This window comes from Anomaloglossus baeobatrachus, chromosome 5, assembly GCF_048569485.1.
Source record: "Anomaloglossus baeobatrachus isolate aAnoBae1 chromosome 5, aAnoBae1.hap1, whole genome shotgun sequence".
Lineage (NCBI taxonomy): Eukaryota > Metazoa > Chordata > Amphibia > Anura > Aromobatidae > Anomaloglossus > Anomaloglossus baeobatrachus.
This window is the reverse complement of record NC_134357.1, coordinates 299244988-299266202: the sequence shown is the minus strand read 5'-3', so window position 1 is coordinate 299266202 and position 21215 is coordinate 299244988. Positions and strand designations below refer to the sequence as shown.

At 52.1% G+C, this 21215-nt stretch overlaps 1 protein-coding gene across 1 annotated transcript in view; it reads right to left on the bottom strand.

Annotated features, from left to right (window-relative positions):
- The window catches only part of NUP85 (nucleoporin 85), a 141936-nt gene that overhangs the window by 4767 nt on the left and 115954 nt on the right, over positions 1-21215 (bottom strand). The gene's annotated exons all lie outside the window — the stretch shown is intronic.

Sequence of the window (21215 nt, the reverse complement as noted above, 5' to 3'; positions counted from 1 at the left end):
AATTCGTGGGGATGCTCTTCAACACAAGATTAGCAAGAGTCTTCCTTCCAAAAGAGATGTCGGCTCTCCGTCAAGGCATTTCTCTGTTACGGTGTCCTTGCGATAGTCCCTTTGTTTTTGCATTGCCATCCTAAGCAGGATGGTGACTGCTTTGGAGGCAATTCCCTTTTAACAGTTCTATACCAGACAACTACAGCTCTCTCTTCTAGCTCTGTGGGACAGGATGGTCGCTTCCCTGCACCGATCTCTCTTCCACTTCGAGTCAAGCAGTCCCTGTCTTGATGGCCAATTTCCCCGCTCATCCGTGAGGGACAGTCATTTTTTCGATTTGTTGCCATTGTATGTAAAGCACTATGGAATTAACAGCACTATACAGTGTGTCCACCCATATTCTGTCCACCGCCATTAACTTGAGAACGGCGACAGCTATAGGCATAGAAGTGGTGTCTAGGTATAGTAAAGTAGACATGCGCTACGCAATGAAGCCACCTAGTGCGCCACCTGGTGGAAAACAACGGAGTTAGCATTTTTATCTTGAAAATGGAACAAGAGAGAAAAGTAGTGAATTAAAAAAAAATGTAGGGCATCATCAATTCAATACACCTTGCATACAGAAATGCTATGATATGAAACCCCTTCCCCCCCCCCCCAAAACATTGAATGTTGGTCACGCATATGGCGCTCATTTAATAGGCGCCATACCAAATGACTTGTAGGAAGGTCTCCATGAAGTATCGCTTCACGTCTGCAGCCTTGTGAGTTTTACACGTTCTAATTATAGCATTTTTGTATGCAAGGTGTCGATTCGTATTGAATTGATGATGCCCTACAACTTTGTAATTCACTTTTTTTCTCTATCTCGTTCCGTTTGAGATAAAAATGCTCACTCCGTTGCTTTCCACCAGGTGGCGCAATAGGTGGTTTCATTGCGTAGCGCATGGCTACTTTACTATACCTAGACACCACTTCTATGCCTATAGCTGCCGCCGTTCTCAAGTTAATGGTGGTGGACACACTGTATAAATTAATAAATATTATATTATGAAGGACATCAGTCTCCTCAGGTGGGGAGTGAACTTCTGCAACAGCACAGTCCAAGGTCGGTGGAACACACAGGAGTCTTTTCTACCCGACAACATACTAGAGAGCAGAGCAATTCTTCTGTCCATTCTGCATTGGCAGGACCTTCTCTCTTGCCTTCTTGTTCGTATTCAGACGATGCTACCACCATGGAAGTAATTCAAAGTCAAAGTCAATCAGCCATAACATAAGCCTCTTGAATTGTCTCCTGAGCAGAACACAGAGTTCCAGCCATATCGGCAAACCACAATCCTAGAGTGGACAACTGGGCCTTGGACCTTCTAAGTCGAGAGTGTCTAACCGCGGGTGAATGATCTGGAAACACTGCTGTGTTTGAGCAGATCTGTTTTCGGTGGGGCTACCCAGACGTCGATCTGATAGCATCCACATTGAACAACAAGATTCTGTGGTTCGTGTCCAGGTCATATGCGATCGACGCAAACTCACTAACAATCCCGTAGTCCTAGTTCAGTCTTTCCCCATCTCATTCTGCTTCTGTTACCCAGGCTGATCAAGGCAGAAGGTTCCTCCTCACAGACATCCCGTGAAGGCTGTAAAAATTGTACAGACCTGCTTTCCCAGGGTCCCCGCTTCCACAAGAATTCATGGCCTCTCCATTTAATTGCATTACTTTTGAGGCCATGGTTCTGAAGGTCTCTGGTTCTCCAATCAGGTTATTTAGACTATAATTAGAACCCGAAAACATTGCTCTTCCCGTATCCATCATGATACCTAGAAGGCCTTTTTCTGGTTTGAGTCCAACCACGTCGTTCCCATGGATCTCAACCTGGACTTGAATGCCCTGTTACGTCCTCACTTCAACCTCTTTGGGAATTCTCTGCCCCTTCTATCTTGGAAGGTTACTTTCCTAGTAGCATAACATCCATTATGATTGTTTCTGAGCTTGCAGCTATATCATGCTATTCCCCCTTTCTCATTCTTCACCAGGATAAGATAATCTTGTGGCCTGTGACTTCCTTTCTTCCCATGGTGTCCCCCAATGAAGGCTCAGAGACAAATTTTACAGAAAGTACAACCCCTACAAATATAAGACTGGGGGTTCCCAATCCTAGGTTCAACTATACACAATCATTTTCTTTTAATACATTTACTAATGTTGCTGTTCTGCATTTCCTTAAAGGGGTTGTGAGAAACTAACACTTATCTTAATTCAAAATGTCTATTTTTTTCATATAAATAATCTAAAATCACTTCTTAATATTCTTTAAAAAGGGAACCCTAATGCTTTTAACCTGCAGGTTAATAGCATTCTGAACTTGCCCTGCATCTCCACATTAAACCCTGCTGCCAGGAGAAATAAACTTTAATCCTCCCGGCAGCATTCGAGTTTCAGTCAGGGGGGCGAGCGCAGGTTCAGTCACCTCTGTGTATGGAGAGCAGCGGCTGTAACCATGTCCCGCGCACTGACTGACAGCCACTCAGGATTAGAGGAAGCGGTCAGTAAGTGCAGGAGGCATGGTTACAACCGCTGCTCTTCATACAGAGAGCAGTGACTGAACCCATGACGGCACCATCCCCGGGACTGAAACTGGAACGCTGCTGGGAGGAATAAAGTTAATTTCTTCCCGGCAATAGGGTTTAATATGCAAGCGCCGGGCAGGTTCAGACTACTATTAACCTGCAGATTACCCCCATATTTGAAGGTTATTAGCATTTTTTTTATTGTGACAGGTTCCCTTAACTAAAAAGTCTGAACCCATGCCTCTATAATTAATTTCTGTTTTGATCACATTTCATTTAAGAATCCCCAGTATGTGCTAAGAGATACTCAAAAGTGACATCATACGGTGGCAGAGGCTGAAGTCACTGCAACGACCAGTGTCCCATCCCTGAAATTAAGTGTTCGAGACATCCATTTCAGGTGCTGGGCTAGTCTCTGCTCTATTGACCATGTGTCAGTTGTCAATTCCGACATATGTGCAGTATGACCTCACTTATCACTGTTATATTACTGTTCATCACACATTGACAGTGCACTCACTCGCTGACTCTAATGAGGAGTAACAAAAGAAGGGAATTTTGTTTACTTACCGTAAATTCCTTTTCTTCTAGCTCCTATTGGGAGACGCAGACAATTGGGTGTATAGCTTCTGCCTCCGGAGGCCACACAAAGTATTACACTTTAAAAAGTGTAACCCCTCCCCTCTGCCTATACACCCTCCCGTGGACCACGGGCTCCTCAGTTTTGGTGCAAAAGCAGGAAGGAGGAAACTTATAAATTGGTCTAGGGTAAATTCAATCCGAAGGATGTTCGGAGAACTGAAGACCATAACCCAAAAGAACAACCAGCCCAAAGGGCACAGGGGTGGGTGCTGGGTGTCCCAATAGGAGCTAGAAGAAAAGGAATTTACGGTAAGTAAACAAAATTCCCTTCTTCTTTGTCGCTCCATTGGGAGACCCAGACAATTGGGACGTCCAAGAGCAGTCCCTGGGTGGGTAAAAGAATACCTCAATAAGAAGAGCCGAAAACGGCCCCCTCTTACAGGAGGACAACCGCTGTCTGAAGGACTCGCCTACCTAGACTGGCATCTGCCGAAGCATAGGTATGCACTTGATAGTGCTTCGTGAAAGTGTGCAGACTAGACCACGTAGCTGCCTGACACACCTGCTGAACCGTTGCCCGGTGCCGCAATGCCCAGGACGCACCTACAGTTCTGGTAGAATGGCCTTTCAGCCCTGAAGGGAGCGGAAAGCCCGAAGAACGGTAGGCCTCGAGAATCGGTTCCTTGATCCACCGAGCCAAGGTCAACTTGGAGGCCTGAGAGTCCATACGCTGGCCAGCGACAAGTACAAAAAGCGCATCTGAACGGCGCAGGGGCGCCGTGCGAGACACGTAGAACCGGAGTGCTCTCACTAGATCCAAAGAGTGCAAAACCTTTTCACACTGGTGAATTGGATTAGGGCAACAGGAAGGCCAGGAGATATCCTGATTTAGATGAAAAGGAGATAGCACCTTAGAGAGAAATTCCGGGACAGGACAAAGAACCACCTTATCCTGGTGGAAAACCAGGAAGGGAGCCTTGCATGACAGCGCTGCAAGCTCAGACACTCTCTGAAGAGATGTGACTGTCTCCCGTCTTTCGCAGAAGGTGGCCTTCCTGGTGAGAGAGACCTCCCGCAGCAGCTCAAAAGGCAGCTTTTGAAGAGCCGTCAGGACTCTGCTAAGATCCCAGGGTTCCAACGGACGTTTGCAAGGTGGGACCATGTGGCAGACCCCCTGCAGGAACGTACGGACCTGCGGAAGCCTGGCTAGACGCTTTTGAAAGAAAAACACGGAGAGCGTGGATACTTGGCCCTAGAGAGAGAGTCGAGGGACAAACCCTTGTCCATTCCAAATTGTAGGAATGAAAGGAATGTGGGTAAGGCAAACGGCCATGGAGGAAAGCCGTTATCAGCGCACCAGGATAGAAAGACTTGCCAAGACCTGTAATAGATCTTGGCGGACGTTGGCTTCCTGGCTTGTCTCGTGGTGGCAATGACATCCTGAGATAGCCCTGAAGACTCTAGGAGTCAGGGACCAATGGCCACCTAGTCAAGTTGAGGGCCACAGAATTCAGATGGAAAAAACGGGCTTTGTGACAGCAAGTCTGGGCGGTCTGGAAGTGCCCACGGTTGACCCACCGTGAGATGCCATAGATCCGGATACCACGACCGTCTCGGCCAGTCTGGAGCGACGAGAATGGTGCGACGGCAGTCGGACCTGATCCTGCGTAGTACCCTGGGCAGCATCGCCAGAGGGGGAAACACATAAGGCAGTCGAAACTGCGACCAATCCTGGACTAAAGCGTCCACTGCCAGAGGTCTGTGATCCTGAGACCGTGCCATGAAGGCCGGGACCTTGAGAGATCGACGTCCTGCGTTCCTCAGGGGCGATGGATCTCTCGAAGCACTTCTGGGTGCAGAGACCATTCCCCCGCGTCCATGCCCTGATGACTGAGAAAATCTGCTTCCCAGTTTTCTACGCCCGGGATGTGAACTGCGGAGATGGTGGAGCCTGTGGTTTCCACCCACTGCAGAATCCGCCGGACTGCCTGGAAGGCTTGACGACTGCAAGTGCCGCCTTGGTTTGCGAACGGCACTGCCTCCATAGCTGCAACCATCTTCCCCAGGAACTGCATGAGGCGCCTTAAGGGGTGTGACTGACTCCGAAGAAGTGATTGCACCCCCGCTTGCAGAGAAAGCTGTTTGTCCCTGGAGAGTCGCCAGAGTGACGGCAAGGCTTTGTTGACACGCCACCTGAGAAGGGGCCCAGAGGTGAAGAAACGAGCCGCAGGACGAGAACTGAACTCTATCCTGTAACCATGAGACAGACTGTCTCTCACCCATCGGTCTTGAACTTGTGGCCACCAGGCGCCGCCAAAGCGGGAGAGCCTGCCACCGACCGGGGATGCGCTAGGGTAGGCCGAGAGCCATGAGGAGGCCGTTTTGGAGGCAGTGCCCCCTGCGGCCTTTTGGGGTCGTGACGTGGGCCGCCTCGCATATGAGTTCCTCTGGCCTTTCTCCGGCCTGTTGGACGAAGAAGAATGTGGCTTGGCGGAGGGACGAAAGGACCGAAACCTCGATTGGATTTTTCTTTGCTGAGGTCTCTTAGGTTTGGACTGGGGTAAGGAGGAGTCCTTTCCCTTGGATTCCTTAATAATATCATCCAATCGTTCGCCAAATAAACGGTCGCCAGAAAAAGGCAAACCAGTTAAGAACCTTTTTGAAGCCGAGTCTGGTTCCCATTCGCGCAGCCACATGGCCCTGCGAACTGCCACGGAGTTAGCATATGCTACAGCCGTGCGGCTAGTGGAGTCCCGGACGGCGTTCATGGCGCAGGACGAAAAAGGCTGATGTCCGAGAGTCAAAGACGGAACATGCGGAGCAAAATTCCATGTGACAGCATTAAACTCCGTCAGACAAGCCTAGATTGCTTGGAGAGCCCACACGGCTGCAATGGCCGGGGCGAAAGACGTGCCCGTGGCCTCACAGATGGACTTCACCAAGAGCTCTATCTGTCTGTCAGTGGCATTCTTCAGGGATGAGCCATTTGCAACAGACACCATGGACCTAGCAGCCAATTTGGAGACTGGAGGATCCATCTTGGGAGAACGAGCCCAACTCTTAACGACTTCAGATGGCAAGGGGTAACGCGTGTCAGTGTGACGTTTAACCCAGCGCTTGTCCGGGACCGCTCCGGGTTTCTGGAAAGCATCCCTGAAGTTAGAGTGATCAAAATACGTATTGCGTGTACGTTTGGAGAACCGAAACTGGTGTTTCTCCTGCTGAGAAGCCGACTCCTCTACAGGAGGAGGCGGAGGAGAGCGAACCAGCACCTGGATGATGGACGAGATAAGATCATTTACTAAGGCGTCCCCCTCAGAAGTATCAAGGTTAAGGGTGAAGTCAGGGTCTGAGCCCTGAGCTCCCCCGTCCGCCTCGTCTTCCTGAGAATCCTCAAGCTGGGATCCCTAGCAGCGCGAGGAAGTCGGGGAAGAGTCCCAGCGAGACCGCTTAGCCGGTCTTGGACTGCGGTCCGGGCAGGAGTCCTCCGCCTGAGACCTAGGGCTCAACCTGGGAGCGCGCTGCGGCACTAACCAAGCGGGGCCTGGATGAGACAAGCTAACAGGGCCAGGGCCTGTGAAAGGTCCGGTCTGGACTGCAATGCCTCAAGGAGCCTAGAAGACCATTTGATCATATGAAAATGACTGAGGGCCAACACCGGTGACTCTGTCCCTGCAGCCTGCTCAGGGGGAGCAGGGGGGTCTACATGAGCCGAGAGGCCCACCAGTGCCCGAGGCTCCGGCTGAGCAAGCGAGGCAGGAGCCGAGCATTGCTCACAGTGAGGGTAGGTGTATCCCGCCGGTAACATAGCCCCACAAGAGGTACAGACCGTGAGAAAAACCTGTGCCTGTTGTCTCCTAGGAGAGTGACCACTGAAGGTTAAATGTGAACAACGGTATACAGTCTGTCCGAACCGAAATATATATAATATATAACATATGTATTCGGTACCCTAGGGGGATCAGCACTGGGTGCTGTGTTCACCCTGAGCTCCCCTGAGAAGCACCCACCGGCAGAATGCCAGAAAATGGCCGCCGGAGCTCTCAGGGGAGGAGCGGGGCCGAGGGCGGCGCCAGCAAAGAGCGGGAGTCTGGGTTCCCCACAGTGGTCAGTGAGGGGGGAGGAAGACATGCAGGATGTTCCAGCCCTCACATCCGACGTCATGTCGGTAATCCCGCCCTTAGCCCTGACAGGCAGGCCCGGGGGCGGGATTTTCGCGACTAGGCCGCGGTGAAGCCGGGGACTAAATTTGAGGCCGCGCCCGACCAGCAGGCCCGGTCGGCGCGTAAGTCCACCTGCCTCCTCAGTTTTACAACTACCACGGCTTCCGGGAAGAAGGTGCGCTCCCTGTACAGTCCCCAATGGGGACACAGAGTACCTTCAAGTAGCAGGGCCCGGTCCCTGGGGTTGAAGAGGCTCCGGTCCGGCAGGTTCCACCAGGGGCTGCGGATGGAGCACGGTCCCAGCAAATGGATGACCGCTCAGGTCCCACTTCTCCCAGAGCCGCATAAGGGATGGTGAAGGAGACGGCCTGTGGCTCCAGCCTTTGTACCCGCAATGGGTACCTCAACCTTAACAACACCGCCGACATAGTGGGGTGAGAAGGGAGCATGCCGGGGACCCCGTGGGGGTCCTCTTTTCTTCCAACCGATATAACTAATCTGAGAATGCATGAGTGGATGTGTGCCTCCTTCCACACAAAGCATAAAACTGAGGAGCCCGTGGTCCACGGGAGGGTGTATAGGCAGAGGGGAGGGGTTACACTTTAAAAAGTGTAATACTTTGTGTGGCCTCCGGAGGCAGAAGCTATACACCCAATTGTCTGGGTCTCCCAATGGAGCGACAAAGAAAAAGAGAATTTTGTTACTTACCGTAAATTCTTTTTCTTATAGTTCCGTATTGGGAGACCCAGACCATGGGTGTTTAGCTTCTGCCTCCGGAGGACACACAAAGTACTACACTTAAAAGTGTAGCTCCTCCCTCTGAGCTTATACACCCCCTGGTAGCCAGTCCTAGCCAGTTTAGTGCAAAAGCTGAAGGAGAATAGCCACCCACAAGTAGAACCGAGTAAGAACCGGAACAACCGGAGACTCTGTCCACGACAACAGCCGGTGATAACACACGGAACAAGAAAATTGCCAACAGGGAGGGAGCTGGGTCTCCCAATACGGAACTATAAGAAAAATAATTTACGGTAAGTAACAAAATTCTCTTTCTTTATCGTTCCTTTGGGAGACCCAGACCATGGGACGTTCCAAAGCTGTCCCTGGGTGGGAATAAACAGAAAAAACGAAGAAGTAGGCAGAGCCTAACTTCACAAGTGGGCGACAGCCGCCTGAAGGATGCGTCTGCCCAAGCTCGCATCTGCCGAAGCATGAGCATGCACTAGGTAGTGCTTCGAAAAGGTATGCAGGCTAGTCCAAGTGGCAGCCTGACAGACTTGTTGAGCCGTAGCTTGGTGCCTAAAAGCCCAAGAGGCACCAACAGCTCTGGTCGAGTGTGCTTTGATCCCCGGCGGGGGAGGCATCTGAGTACTCTGGTAGGTGTCCGAAATGGTCGATCTAATCCAACGGGCCAAGGTCGGCTTAGAAGCAGAGAGACCCTTGCGCCGCCCTGTGGTTAGCACAAAAAGAGAGGTGCACCGCCTAAGCGCAGCGGTGCGAGCCACATAAATCCGGAGAGCACGCACCAGATCTAGAGTATGCAGCGCTTTCTCAAAGCGATGAACAGGGGCCGGACAGAAGGAAGGCAAGGAAATATCCTGGTTAAGGTGGAAGGGAGAGACCACCTTAGGAAGAAAGTCCGGGGTCGGACGGAGAACTACCTTGTCTTGGTGAAAAGCCAAAAAAGGTGACTCCGAGGAGAGCGCAGCCAAATCAGAGACTCTCCTGAGAGAAGTTATGGCAACTAGAAAGGCCACCTTTTGAGAAAGACGATACAAGAAACCTCCCTAAGAGGCTCAAAGGGGGGGTTTCTGCAATACCGTGAGGACCAAGTTAAGGTCCCAGGGATCCAAGGGCCGCCGATAAGGCGGAATTGATGTGAGATGCACCTTGCATGAAGGTGCGGATCTGAGCCAGCCGGGCGAGACGCCGCTGGAACAGCACTGATAGAGCTGAGACTTGTCCCTTGAGAGAGTTGAGGGACAGTCCTAGCTGCAGACCGGACTGTAAAAAAGACAGAAGGGTCGGCAACGAAAATGGCCAAGGAGAATGGCCGGAAGAGCGACACCAGGACAGGAAAATTTTCCAAGTCCTGTGATAGATCTTGACGGAGGAAGACTTACGGGCCCGAGTCATAGTGGAGATGACTTCAGGAGGAATACCAGAAGCCGTCAAAATCCAGGACTCAAGAGCCACACCGTCAATTTGAGTGCCGCAGAATTCGGGCGGAAAAACGGACCTTGCGAGAGCAGGTCTGGACAGTCCGGAAGATGCCACGGCATCTCCACGGACAGTTGGAGCAGGTCCGGATACCAAGCTCGCCTGGGCCAGTCCGGTGCAATGAGGATGACTCGACGGCCCTCCATTCTGATCTTGCGCAGGACTCTGGGCAAGAGAGCTAGAGGGGGAAAACACAGGACAGACGAAACTGGGACCAGTCTTGAACCAGAGCGTCCGCGGCGAAGGCCTGAGGATCGTGGGAGCGAGCCACGTAAACCGGAACCTTGTTGTTGTGACGGGATGCCATTAGGTCCACGTCCAGAGTGCCCCACTTGCGGCAGATTGACAAACACTGCCGGGTGCAGAGACCACTCGCCACCGTCCATGCATTGACGGCTGAGATAATCTGCCTCCCAGTTTTCTACGCCAGGGATGTGGACTGCGAATATGGTGGACTTGGAGTCCTCCGCCCATTGAAGAATGCGTTGGACCTCCAACATTGCCAGGCGGCTGCGTGTCCCGCCTTGGTGATTGATGTAGGCAACCGCCGTCGCGTTGTCTGACTGGACTCGAATGTGCCTGCCCGCCAACAGGTGGTGAAAGGCTAGGAGAGCGAGAAGCACAGCTCTGGTTTCCAGCACATTGATTGAAAGGGCTGACTCGGAAGGAGTCCAAGTGCCCTGAGCTCTGTGGTGGAGATGTACCGCTCCCCAGCCGCATAGGCTGGCATCCGTGGTGAGAATCACCCAGGACGGAGCCAGGAAGGAGCGCCCTTGGGACAGGGAGAGGGGTCGAAGCCACCACTGAAGAGAGCTCCTGGTCCGTGGCGACAGAGCCACTAACCTCTGTAAGGAGGAAGGCCGCTTGTCCCAACAGCGGAGAATGTCCAGCTGCAGAGGACGCAGATGGAACTGGGCAAAGGGAACCGCCTCCATGGAAGCCACAATTTGACCCAGCACCTGCATCAGGCGCCTGAGGGAATAACGGCGGGGCCTCAGGAGAGAGCGCACCGCTAGCCGGAGAGACTGCTGTTTGATTAAGGGCAACTTCACAAGTGCCGGCAAAGTCTCGAACTGCATCCCTAGGTACGTGACACTCTGGGTCAGAGTCAGAGTGGATTTGGGAAGATTGACAATCCACCCGAATTGGGCTAGGGTGGCGAGAGTGAGCGAAACACTCCGCTGACAGTCTGCGCTGGATGGACCCTTGACCAGAAGGTCGTCCAGATAAGGAAACACTGCTAACCCCTGGAGGTGCAGGACCGCAATCACTGCCGCCATGACCTTGGTGAATACCCGAGGGGCCGTGGCTAACCCGAAGGGGAGAGCCACGAATTGGAAATGATCCTCTCCTATCGCAAAACGTAACCAACGCTGATGTGACACTGCGATTGGCACATGTAGATAGGCATCTCTGATGTCGATGGACGCCAGGAACTCCCCTTGGGTCATAGAGGCAATGATTGATCGCAGAGACTCCATGCGAAAATGCCGCACCCGGACATGCTTGTTGAGAAGCTTGAGATCCAGGATGGGCCGGAAGGTACCGTCCTTTTTTGGAACTAGGAAGAGATTTGAGTAAAAACCTCTGAACCGTTCCTGAGCGGGAACTGGGACAATCACTCCGTTTGCCTGCAAGGACGCCACGGCCTGCGAGAAGGCGGCGGCCTTGGAGCAGGGGGGAGTAAAGAGAAAAAATCTGTTTGGAGGGCTGGAAGAGAATTCTATCCTGTAGCCGTGAGATATGATGTCTCTCACCCACTGATCGGAGACCTGCTTTAACCAAGCGTCGCCAAAGTGGGAGAGCCTGCCACAGACTAAGGACGTGGCTGGAGCAGGCAGAGAGTCATGAGGAAGCTGCCTTAGTGGCAGAACCTCCTGCGGTCTTCTGCGGACGCGCTTTTGGGCGCCAGTTGGATTTCTGATCCTTGGCTGAGTTAGCGGACGAGGCGGAAGGCTTAGAGGATGACCAGTTGGAGGAACGAAAGGAACGAAACCTCGATTGATTCCTACCCTGGGCGGGTTTCCTGGTCTTTGTTTGTGGCATGGAAGTACTCTTCCCGCCAGTAGCTTCTTTAATGATTTCATCCAGCTGTTCACCAAACAGCTGTGAACCAGCAAAAGGGAGCCCAGCAAGAAACTTCTTGGACGAAGCATCTGCCTTCCACTCTCAAAGCCACAAAATCCTGTGGATAACAAGAGAATTAGCTGAAGCCACCGCAGTGCGGTGAGCAGCCTCTAGCATGGCAGACATGGCATAAGATGAAAAGGCTGAAGCCTGAGCAGTTAAGGTAACCATCTCAGGCATAGATTCCTTGGTGAGGGAATGCATCTCCTCTAGAGAAGCAGAGATGGCTTTGAGAGCCCACACTGCTGCAAAAGTCGGGGAAAACGCGGCCCCCGCAGCTTTGTACACAGAATTGGCCAGAAGGTCAATCTGACGGTCAGTGGAATCCTTAAGTGAGGTGCAGTCAGCCACCGACACAACGGTCCGGGCTGAGAGCCTAGACACCGGAGGGTCTACCTTTGGGGAGTGAGACCACTCCTTGACCACCTCAGGTGGAAATGGAAACCGGTCATCAGAACCACGCTTTGGAAAGCGTTTGTCAGGGCAGGCCCTGGGTTTGGTCACAGCGGTCTGAAAACTAGAGTGGTTAAAGAACACACTCTTCACTCTCTTAGGCGAGGTAAACTGATGTTTTTCTGCCAGAGAGAGTTGCTCCTCTGACACTGGCGGATTGAGATCCAGCACAGAATTAATAGAAGCAATCAAATCACTAAGATCTGAGTCACCCTCAGAGAAATCGATGGGATACATAGCCTCTGAGCCCCCAGTGAGGGCATCCTCCTCATCTTGGTGGGCTGATGCATATTCATCAAAGTCCTGGACAAAAGTCCCATGGACTCAGCAAATGACTGGGATATGGACCTAGAAAAGGACTCTACCCAGGCCGGGGGTTCAATCACAGGTGCAGCAGCAGCCTGAGAGACCACTGGGGGTGAGACTCCAGGCTGTGGCACCGCCAAGTTAGAGCAACCATCACAGTGTGGATAAATGCTCGGCTCAGGCAGCAGGAGCTTACATGCAGTGCATGCAGAATAAAGCTTTGGAGCCTTGCTCCTTGTGTGAGACATGCTGCTGGAGTGGGGGCTTTCCAGAGAATGAACCCCAGGGAAAATATACAGGAGACCGGCTGTGGCTTACCAGACCGCTGAGCGCGGAGTTGTGTGCCCTCCAGATCCCGAAGCCCAGTCCCCCAGAGCGCAGCACCTCAGCAGAGATGCAGAATGCAGGATGTCCCAGAGCAGAGTGAACGCTGCCTGAGAAATGGAGGGGGCGGGACTAGGGGCGTTCCTATAAAAGAGCGGGAACTGGAGGGCTATAGAGACCTGCCGGAGAGGAGGGACGCCCCAGCAGTGGGGAGTGTCCCTCCCCTGTGTAGAACGGCCGCCGGGAGGAGCCGAACCTGTCCCTCTGCATGAGTGACATGTGAGGGCAGGAAAATGAAACTAGGCCTCCGGCGAAGCCTAAATTTAAGCGGCGAGGCCGACAAGCAGGCACCATCGGCGCGGTTCTCAGGCAAAAGCTGGAGAACCCGCCGGAAAAGTTAAAACAATCACATACAGCATACTCTTCCCTTACAATAAAGAACCGGGACCCCCAACATAAACGTCTCAGGTACTTAGCTGCTGAGACGCAGGGTCATGTCCCTGGGGATGAGTGCTCCGGTCCAACAGAATCCTCAAGGGGCTGTGGATGGAGACCAGACTCCTGCCAGGCATGGAGACCGTGCTGGCTCCCACTTCAAGCCAGAGCCCAGAAGGGATGGTGAAGGAGCGCGGCATGTAAGGCTTCAGCCTTGTAAATCAACCTTAACAACACCGCCGACACAGTGGGGTGAGAAGGGACATGCCGGGAGTCCAGACATGGACCCGCTTTTCTTCAAACTCTTTCCAAAAGTCAAACAATCAGATGAGAATGCATGTGTGGATGTATGACCTCCTGAACACAAAGCGATAAACTGGCTAGGACTGGCTACCAGGGGGTGTATAAGCTCAGAGGGAGGAGCTACACTTTTAAGTGTAGTACTTTGTGTGTCCTCCGGAGGCAGAAGCTAAACACCCATGGTCTGGGTCTCCCAAAGGAACGATAAAGAAAAATGCAGTGTGCGTTGCAAAATCTGTATTCCGTGAAGACAGAATGTTATATTACTGAGACAGGAGATGACTATTGCACTGATAAAATGCTATGTATATGAGAGGGAAGAGAAGGATCTCTGCCTCTAGTTCCTCTCCTCTACATAGAATCTTATCAGTAGCAACTGTCATCTCCTGTCTCAGTAATGGGAAAGTCTCTCTTCACCGAATACAACCATCAACCCAGAATTGAGAATGAATGATCAGTCCTGGTTGAGAAGGAAGCAGATTTCTCTTATAAACATACTACAAAGTTGCTTTTTTTATGGGTACATTTAATTTATGAAATAAAAATTAAAATGACAATTACTTACACAGCATAACTATTAGGCTCTGTTCACATTTTATCAATTTGTAGCAGATTTAATATTAAAAAGGCACAACACTCGAGTTTGTATTATTCTTGTAAAATTGCCCTAAAATATCAGTTTAATACAGAAACAAAGAAGGGAATTTTGTTACTTACCGTAAATTCCTTTTCTTCTAGCTCTTATTGGGAGACCCAGACGATTGGGTGTATAGCACTGCCTCCGGAGGCCACACAAAGCAATTACACTAAAAAGTGTAAGGCCCCTCCCCTTCTGGCTATACACCCCCAGTGGGATCACTGGCTCACCAGTTTTAGTGCAAAAGCAAGAAGGAGGAAAGCCAATAACTGGTTTAAACAAATTCACTCCGAGAAACATCGGAGAACTGAAAACCGTTCAACATGAACAACATGTGTACCCGCAAACAAACCAAAAATCCCGAAGGACAACAGGGCGGGTGCTGGGTCTCCCAATAAGAGCTAGAAGAAAAGGAATTTACGGTAAGTAACAAAATTCTCTTCTTCTTCGGCGCTCTATTGGGAGACCCAGACGATTGGGACGTCCAAAAGCTGTCCCTGGGTGGGTAAAGAAATACCTCATGTTAGAGCTGCAAGACAGCCCTCCCCTACGGGGAGGCAACTGCCGCCTGCAGGACTCTTCTACCTAGGCTGGCGTCCGCCGAAGCATAGGTATGCACCTGATAATGTTTGGTGAAAGTGTGCAGACTCGACCAGGTAGCTGCCTGGCACACCTGTTGAGCCGTAGCCTGGTGTCGCAATGCCCAGGACGCACCCACGGCTCTGGTAGAATGGGCCTTCAGCCCTGATGGAACCGGAAGCCCAGCAGAACGGTAGGCTTCAAGAATTGGTTCTTTGATCCATCGAGCCAGGGTGGCCTTAGAAGCCTGCGACCCTTTGCGCTTACCAGCGACAAGGACAAAGAGTGCATCCGAACGGCGCAGGGGCGCCGTGCGGGAAATGTAGATTCTGAGTGCTCTCACCAGATCTAACAAATGTAAATCCTTCTCATACCGATGAACTGCATGAGGACAAAACGAAGGCAAAGAGATATCCTGATTAAGATGAAAAGAGGATACCACCTTCGGGAGAAACTCCTGAATGGGGCGCAGCACTACCTTGTCCTGGTGGAAGACCAGGAAGGGAGCCTTGGAAGACAGCGCTGCTAGCTCAGACACTCTCCTAAGAGATGTGATCGCTACTAGAAAAGTCACTTTCTGTGATAGTCTAGAGAGTGAAACCTCCCTCAGAGGCTCGAAGGGCGGCTTCTGGAGGGCAACTAGTACCCTGTTCAGATCCCATGGATCCAACGGCCGCTTGTACGGGGGTACAATATGGCAAACCCCCTGCAGGAACGTGCGCACCTTAGGAAGGCGTGCCAAACGCCTCTGAAAAAAGACGGATAGCGCCGAGACTTGTCCTTTAAGGGAGCCGAGCGACAAACCTTTTTCTAACCCAGATTGCAGGAAAGAAAGAAGGGTAGGTAATGCAAATGGCCAGGGAGACACTCCCTGAGCAGAGGACCAGGATAAGAATATCCTCCACGTTCTGTGGTAGATCTTAGCAGACGTGGGCTTCCTAGCCTGTCTCATGGTGGCAACGACCCCTTGGGATAAGCCTGAAGACGCTAGGATCCAGGACTCAATGGCCACACAGTCAGGTTCAGGGCCGCAGAATTCCGATGGAAAAACGGCCCTTGGGACAGTAAGTCTGGTCGGTCTGGTAGTGCCCACGGTTGGCCGACCGTGAGATGCCACAGATCCGGATACCACGCCCTCCTCGGCCAGTCTGGAGCGACGAGTATGACGCGGCTGCAGTCGGATCTGATCTTGCGTAGCACTCTGGGCAAGAGTGCCAGAGGTGGAAACACATAAGGGAGCCGGAACTGCGACCAATCTTGCACTAGGGCGTCTGCTGCTAGAGCTCTTTGATCGCGAGACCGTGCCATGAAGGTTGGGACCTTGTTGTTGTGCCGGGACGCCATTAGGTCGACGTCCGGCCTTCCCCATCGGCGACAGATTTCCTGAAACACGTCCGGGTGAAGGGACCATTCCCCTGCGTCCATGCCCTGGCGACTGAGGAAGTCTGCTTCCCAGTTTTCTACGCCGGGGATGTGAACTGCGGATATGGTGGAGGCCGTGGCTTCCACCCACATCATAATGCGCCGGACTTCCTGGAAGGCTTGCCGACTGCGTGTCCCCCCTTGGTGATTGATGTATGCCACCGCTGTGGAGTTGTCCGATTGAATTCGGATCTGCTTCCCTTCCAGCCACTGCTAGAAGGCTAGTAGGGCAAGAAACACTGCTCTGATTTCCAGAACATTGATCTGAAGGATGGACTCCTGCTGAGTCCACGTACCCTGAGCCCTGTGGTGGAGAAACACTGCTCCCCACCCTGACAGACTCGCGTCTGTCGTGACCACCGCCCAGGACGGTGGTAGGAAGGATCTTCCCTGTGATAATGAGGTGGAAAGGAGCCACCACTGCAGAGAGTCCTTGGCCGTCTGGGAAAGGGAGACTTTCCTGTCCAGGGATGTTGACTTCCCGTCCCATTGGCGGAGAATATCCCATTGAAGTGGACGCAGATGAAACTGCGCAAACGGAACCGCCTCTATTGCCGCCACCATCTTCCCGAGGAAGTGCATGAGGCGTCTTAAGGAGTGCGACTGACTTTGAAGGAGAGCCTGCACCCCAGTCTGTAGAGACCGCTGCTTGTCCAGCGGAAGCTTCACTATCGCTGAGAGAGTATGAAACTCCATGCCAAGATACGTTAGTGATTGGGTCGGTGACAGATTTGACTTTGGGAAGTTGATGATCCACCCGAACGCCTGGAGAGTCTCCAGTGCAAAATTCAGGCTGAGTTGGCATGCCTCCTGAGAGGGTGCCTTGACCAGTAGATCGTCCAAGTAAGGGATCACAGAGTGCCCGTGAGAGTGCAAGACTGCTACCACTGCTGCCATGATCTTGGTGAACACCCGAGGGGCTGTCGCCAGACCAAATGGCAGAGCCACGAACTGAAGATGGTCGTCTCCTATCACGAAGCGTAGAAAGCGTTGGTGCTCCGTAGCAATCGGCACGTGGAGATAAGCATCTTTGATGTCTATTGATGCTAGGAAATCTCCTTGGGACATCGAGGCAATGACTGAGCGGAGGGATTCCATCCGGAACCGCCTGGCGTTCACATGCTTGTTGAGCAGTTTTAGGTCCAGAACAGGACGGAAGGAGCCGTCCTTTTTTGGAACCACAAAGAGATTGGAGTAAAATCCTCGCCCCCGTTCCTGAGGGGGGACAGGGATCACGACTCCTTCTGCTCTTAGAGAGTCCACCGCCTGCAGCAGGGCATCTGCTCGGTTGGGGTGTGGGGAGGTTCTGAAGAACCGAAGTGGAGGCCGAGAACTGAACTCGATTCTGTACCCGCGAGACAAAATGTCTGTTACCCACCGGTCTTTGACCTGTGACAGCCAAATGTCGCAAAAGCGGGAGAGCCTGCCACCGACCGAGGATGCGGAGGGAGGAGGCCGAAAGTCATGAGGTAGCCGCCTTGGAAGCGGTTCCTCCATTTGCTTTCCTGGGGCGTGAGTGAGCCCGCCAGGAATCTGAGCTCCCTTGTCCTTTCTGAGTCGTTTTGGACGAGGAGAATTGGGCTTTGCCCGAGCCTCGAAAGGACCGAAACCTCGACTGCCACTTTTTCTGTTGAGGTTTACTTGCTCTGGGCTGTGGCAAGGAAGAGTCCTTACCCTTGGACTGTTTTATGATTTCAGCCAATGGCTCACCAAACAGTCTGTCTCTAGATAATGGCAAGCTGGTTAAGCATTTTTTGGAACCAGCATCTGCTTTCCAGTCCTTTAACCATAAGGCTCTGCGCAAAACCACAGAATTGGCGGCCGCCATAGAGGTACGGCTCGTAGATTCTAGGACAGCATTGATAGCATAGGTCGCAAACGCAGACATTTGCGAAGTTAGGGACGCCACCTGCGGTACTGCTGGATGCATGATAGCATCCACCTGTGCCAGACCAGCTGAAATAGCCTGGAGTGCCCACACGGCCGCGAATGCTGGAGCAAACGACGCGCCGATAGCTTCATAGACAGATTTCAACCAAAGGTTTATCTGTCTGTCGTTGGCATCTTTAAGTGAAGCGCCATCCTCTACTGCGACTATAGATCTAGCCGCAAGCTTGGAAATTGGGGGATCCACCTTTGGACACTGGGTCCAGCGTTTGGCCACTTCAGAGGGAAAAGGATAACGGGTATCCTTAGAACGTTTAGAGAAACGCTTGTCTGGATGAGCGTCGTGCTTCTGGATTGATTCTCTGAAGTCAAAGTGGTCCAAAAAAGCACTTAATTTACGCTTGGGATACAGGAAATGGAACTTCTCCTGCTGTGCAGCTGCCTCCTCTGCTGAAGGAGCTGGTGGAGAAATATCCAACAGTCTATTAATCGCCGATATAAGGTCATTAACCATGGCGTCACCATCAGGGGCATCCAGATTGAGAGGGGCCTCAGGATTAGAATCCTGATCACCGTCCTCAGTCTCATCACAGAGAGACTCTTCTCGCTGAGACCCTGAGCAGTGTGATGACGTCGAGGGTCTTTCCCAGCGAGCTCGCTTAGGCTGCCTGGGACTGTCATCTGAGTCAGAGACTTCAGCTTGTGATGCTTGAGACCCCCTTGAAGTACGGATTAGTTCCAACTGAGGGGGACCGGAGAGCATAGACACAGCAGTGTCCATGGTCTGAGGAACTGGCCTGGCCTGCAAGGTCTCCAGGATTTTTGTCATAGTCACAGACATTTTATCAGCAAACACTGCAAAGTCTGTCCCCGTCACCGGGGCAGGGTTCACAGGCGTCTCTGCCTGGGCTACCACCACAATAGGCTCTGGCTGACGAAGTGCCACTGGGACTGAACATTGCACACAATGTGAGTCATTGGAGCCTGCCGGTAGATCAGCCCCACATGCAGTACAAACAGTGTACACAGCCCGTGCCTTGGCAGCCTTGCGTTTTGCGGATGACATGTTGCTGCCTCCTCAGAGCAGTACAGGGTGTCCAGCCAAGAAGCGACCTTACAGTGCACTACATAAATATATATATATATATGGTACCAAGAAAAAAGTACACTAATATAACACTGAGGCACTAGAGGGGCCAGCACTACTGTGCTGCTTACCGCCCACTTAGGAGCGGTGTGTGGTCGCCAGAAATCCCTCTAGTCTGGGTCTCCCAGAGCCTGCTGCCTTTCCCCAGCCAGACCGCATGTGTAATGGCTGCCGGCGTCCTTGTGGAGAGGGGGGGCGGGCCCTGGGCGTACACCGACGAAGAGCGGGAAGTCTGCTTCCCCCTGTGCCTAGTGAGAGGGCTGGAGCATGTAAATAAAGCTCCAGCCCTCGGCGCTGTCAATTGAGCAGCGTCTCTCCCCTACCCTGATTGACAGGGTGGGGGCGGGAACGAAGCGGCGCTAGGCCGCAGAAGCCGGGGGCTAAAGTTAGAAGCGCCGCCGCCGTAAAAGCGCGGTCGGCGCAAAGTCCCCGGCGCACTACAAGTCGCAGCTGCGCCGCCGCTCCAGGAGCGGTCGGCGCAGTAGTTCCCAACATGTAACGTCACTCAGCAAAGCTGCAGTGACCTAACCCCAGCGCACAGCGCTACTGTCCCCGGCGCACTATAACGCTCAGCAAGCCTTGAGAGTGTCCGTGCCTGCCGGGGACACAGAGTACCTGAAAGTTGCAGGGCCTTGTCCCTGAACGGCACTCCCGCTCCACATCCAGCAGGTTCTATGGGTCTGTGGATGGAGCCCGGCCCCAGGGCTTGGGGGCCGGCAAGATCCCACTTCCACAGAGCCCTCCAGGGGATGTGGAAGGAAAACAGCATGTGGGCTCCAGCCTCTGTACCAGCAATAGGTACCTCAACCTTACAAGCACCACCGCGGGTGAGAAGGGAGCATGCTGGGGGCCCCATATGGGCCCTCTTTTCTTCCATCCGATATAGCCAGCAGCTACTGCTGACTACAAACAGTGGAGCTATGCGTGGATGTCTGACCTCCTTCGCACAAAGCAGAAAACTGGTGAGCCAGTGATCCCACTGGGGGTGTATAGCCAGAAGGGGAGGGGCCTTACACTTTTTAGTGTAATTGCTTTGTGTGGCCTCCGGAGGCAGTGCTATACACCCAATCGTCTGGGTCTCCCAATAGAGCGCCGAAGAAAACTATTCATTACAAACAGAGCAAAAAAAAAAAATGGAGGCACATCATGGTCTCCATTTTGGACCAGTTCTTGTTTTGTTTTTAATTGCTGTGTTTACTACAGGCGTTTCTGAACACCTCATTTTTAGGATATGCACAATGCTGACAATGATTATCTGTTAATGAATGATATAGTAAATGACTGTACATTATGATGCAAAAAAACACAAAACACAAAAACAAAAAAAAAAAACTGATTCTTTTGCTATACATTCTGTAAGCATTTGCATTTTCTCCTCTATGACATTGGCCAATCAAAACACTGCCTGTCACAGAGAGGAAAAAATAGAAAATACCAACAGTGAAAGGACACAGCTACAGCCTCGTTCAATTCAATGTGTTGCTGCTCTCCTTCGCTCCACCATTCTAATAGGAGAAAGGGACGTGATGGCTGGAGCTCTCAACGAGTTCCAAAGACAAATCCCATCTTGTCTCAAGTGAATACAACGATCCAGGTTGCAGCTGCAACCTCTGTGGGAGTTTGCTTTTTCAACCATCTATGACGCAGCTTAGGCTAAGTTCACACTTCAGTTGTTTTGCATCAGTCACAATTCGTCGCCTTGAGGAATTACGGTATCCTGCTAAATATTTTGCAGGATTCCAGTTTTTCCCCATAGACTTCTATTGGCGACGGATTGTGACTGATGATGCTGCGTTGCATCCGCTGCGTCGCGGTCAGTCGTTTTTTGAGAGACCGTCGGGCGAGAGCAACGCAGCATGTAACATTTTTTGTGCAGTGGAATCCGTTGGATTTCACTGTGCATACGCTCTCTGGCTCCCCGCACAGGTAACCAGGATAAACATCGGGTTACTAAGCAACGCGCTTTGGTTAGTTACCCGGTATTTACACTGGTTACGTGTGCAGGGAGCCCGCGATAAGCAGTGTATGCTGGTAACCAAGAAAAATATGGGGTAACCAAGGAAAGTGCTTT